This window comes from Panthera tigris, chromosome B4 (genome assembly GCF_018350195.1).
Source record: "Panthera tigris isolate Pti1 chromosome B4, P.tigris_Pti1_mat1.1, whole genome shotgun sequence".
NCBI lineage: Eukaryota > Metazoa > Chordata > Mammalia > Carnivora > Felidae > Panthera > Panthera tigris.
In genome coordinates, this window is record NC_056666.1 from 64,647,962 (window position 1) to 64,651,614 (window position 3,653).

Here is a 3,653-nt window from a genome sequence, read left to right on the forward strand (position 1 = left end):
GACATTTGCAGGGATATTGTCAGGTGAATTTTCTTCTTCCATTCATATTTTTACCACTTGCTGTATGGTGGTGGATTAAAGGTAATACCAAGAAAAACAAGACATGATTCCACCCTCCAGGAACTTGAAATTGACTAGAACCTTTAAAAAAAGATGGAACTCAATAATATAAATTATGTCTTATAATTTAGGTTGGGAATTAAGTCAGGGAAAGATCAGTTTTTTTAAAAAAAAAGTATTTTTAGGTGTATATTGTCTGAGTGATGTCTTTCTATGCAAAGGAAATGAAAAAATAATGAAATTGAGAAAGCATAGGGATTCTTTAGAGGGACAGAGAATTTGGCTAGAACATTTAATTAACTGAGAATATTGTAGATGATAAAGCTGGAAGGATAGTTTGGGGTCATATTATGGGGGATTTAGGAAGCCAGGCTTAGAGGTTTAATATGCTAGGACAAACAAAGGAATTTGAACAGAATAGCACGGACAAACAGATGTATTAAGAATTTAGCAGTGCTCACTTTGGCAGCACATATACTAAAACTGGAACAATACAGAGAAGATTAGCAAAGCCCCTGTGCAAGGATGATACCCAAATTTGTGAAGCATTACGTACTTTTCAGCATAAGAAACATAGTCAATGATTGTAATAGTGTTGTATGGTGTCAGATGATAGCTACATTTGTGGTGATCATAGCATAATGAATAGAGTTGAATCACTATGTTGTACACCTGAAATGAATGTAGCACTGTGTGCCAACTACACTCAAAAATATTTAAAAAAGAGAAAATTTTGCAGCAGTGTGTCAGCAAGCTGGGGTCAGAGAGACTCTTGAATTGGAGGGCCAGCCAGAAGGTGTTCACGTAGGTAGGAACTGATGAGGGTCTGAGTCAGAATAATGGAAATGTGTTCTGAAGACAGTGGTTAATGGGGCTATCTACAGGATTGGCCATGTTTTGTCTGGGTGACACAGTGAAAGAAGAGCCAAGAATGAATTGAAGATTTTTTTAACGTATGTATGACAAGAGAACAGTGAGTTTGTTAAATAGGAGTGAGGAGGAGGAGGAGATTTTGAAAAGATAGGATGATAATTTTAGTTTGTGTATATCAAAGTAGAGAATTCCAGCAGGTTTTGGACATGGATTTAGAAACTATATATATAAATAGTTGAAAGCATAGGAAATTACAAGATCTTTCAGGGATAGAAAGTAAATAAGAAGAAAAAAGCTTCAAGAAGAAAAAAATAGGTATGTATTCTTGGAATTGAAATACATTGTGGTAAGAACTACCATAAAGCAAAAGAAGGTGCCATAGACATCCATCAGGGTCTTTTAGGGTCTTTAAAAGCTTCCCAAGGAAGGGAAGTTTAAGTTGGTATCTGAAACATGATTAGGGGTTGTCAGAATGAGATCTGGTGAAAGAATGCTTTGTAGATTCAGGCCAAAGAGGCTCCCTGACTTATAATTATGTTTTAGAAGGTCTTGTAAAACTCTGATTTTGCTTAATTAAAAACTGTATATCCAAATTGTCTTGCTAAGGCCTTTAAATTTATCTGGATTTTCTGGGTAATAAGCAGAGAGTTTAGTTAATAATTCCTACTGTATTAACTATAAGCCAAAATTTGGACCTATGTTTTATAGCCTTAAATCTTGCCTTCTAAAAACCTTTTCTCGAAATATATGCTGTATCTGAAAATTTCCTCCATGTCTATTCAACTTTTCTCCTATTTAATGTTTGCCATGCTCTTTGAAAATTTTCTTTGTACTTTTTCCTAACATATTAAGGTGCATATCTGCCTTCATTTTTATTTATTTTTTTTAAATTTTTTTTAAACGTTTATTTTTTATTATTTTTGAGACAGAGAGAGACAGAGCATGAACGGGGGAGGGTCACAGAGAGAGGGAGACACAGAATCTGAAACATGCTCCAGGCTCTAAGCTGTCAGCACAGAGCCTGATGCGGGGCTCGAACTCACGGACTGCGAGATCATGACCTGAGCCGAAGTCGGATGCTTAACCGACCAAGCCACCCAGGCACCCCTCTGCCTTCATTTTTATAAGCTTTTGTAGCATCACTGGAAACTTGTATATTCTGAAAATTAGCAAAGGATTTAAAATTATTTTATAATTGTATGAACAGTTATAAACACTGTTTATGGTTTTTGTAAGGGTGATAATAATACCAATACCGGTAATACCAAGGTATTAATGAATGTTAACTATATTCCAGGACTGCCTTGTTCAATATAGTAGTCACTAGTCACATGTGGCTACTGAGTACTTGAAGTGGGGCTTAAATTGAGATGTACTCTAAGTATAAAATATGCATTAGACATAAAAGATGTTGCATTTCTATTGGACAGCATTGTTCTAGGGTATGCTAATAGATGCTTTTAACTGTTTTTAAAAAAATTTTTTTTACATTTATTTATTTTTGAGAGACAGAGACAGAGCGTGAGCAGGGGAGGGGCAGAGAGAGAGGGAGACACAGAATCAGAAGCAGGCTCCAGGCTCCCAGCTGACAGCACAGGGCCCGACGTGGGGCTCGAACCCACGAACTGTGAGATCATGGCTTGCGCCAAAGTCGGACGCTTAACCGACTGAGCCACCCAGGCGCCCCTTTAACTGTTTTTTTAAGCTCCACAAACTACCCTTATGGGGAGCAAATATTATTATTATTCCCATGTTATATATGAGAAAACAGGTCCCATTACAGCTAATCAGTAGTGGAGAAGCCATCTATCCACTCTAGCTTAAACCGAGGACTGGTTTGCAAACAGAAGATAGTAGTTGTTAGGCTAGAGGCATGCATTTGACAATTTGCTTCTGTCTTTGCTTTGATAGTAAGTTTTCCATTTCATATATGAAACCTGAAGTTGGCTTCATTGTCACTGTCAGTTTTAAAGGCACAGAACCTTTCACATAGGTGCGCACTATCCAAGTGTGTTATGTATACAAAAATGTGTAATATACACTACAATGTGCAATGTACATCAAATTAGGTTCAAATACAAGGTTGGGTTCAAACAACTTACTTAGACCTGGAAGTTGTTGCAGAGACTAAATGGAAGGGCCTCTTTTAAATTCTGCCCCAGCTGTATGTTTTATTGTTATAATCTAGTTTTTGTGTGTAGACTAGGGTATTGTTAATATCTTTGTGATCCATTGGGATAAAACTTGGTACCAATTGGATTTCTAGCCTCTTCCAGTTTCTAACTGGAGTTTAGAGTTCTTCAATGCCCAATAGATCCCTAGGTGGTGCTTCTTTGTAATGAATTATAGAAAGCTCCTTTGGGTCTAACTTTGATAGTGGTTCTGCCCCTGCATGGAGATGAGTCTCAGAGAAATCACACTTTAATTTTTTATGAAGCCACTTCTTTAATTTCTTCTTTAGTTAAATGTTATTATGTTGTAGTTGTCCCCTAAGATGGAAGAATTTGAAGAATACTCTCTAAAGAATTCTGATTCTTTTCTGTTCATTCACCCTCAAACTCCTAATAATAGCCACTCTTGTATCCAGAGCCTGAGAGACTGTGCCTTCTTTTCACATGCCCCACATTTACTTCTTTGAGTTTCAAGAATACTCTGATATTTGGTGAATTGTAAATCTACTCATGTTTTATTAATATAACTGTATGCAGTTGTACATTGTG

At 36.6% G+C, this 3,653-nt stretch overlaps 1 non-coding gene across 1 annotated transcript; it reads left to right on the forward strand.

The window, feature by feature from the left end:
- Window positions 1-513: 513 nt before the first annotated feature.
- On the forward strand, window positions 514-620 carry LOC122240608. The gene has a single exon (XR_006220388.1). It is a non-coding gene; the product is annotated as a U6 spliceosomal RNA (small nuclear RNA).
- Window positions 621-3,653: the final 3,033 nt, after the last annotated feature.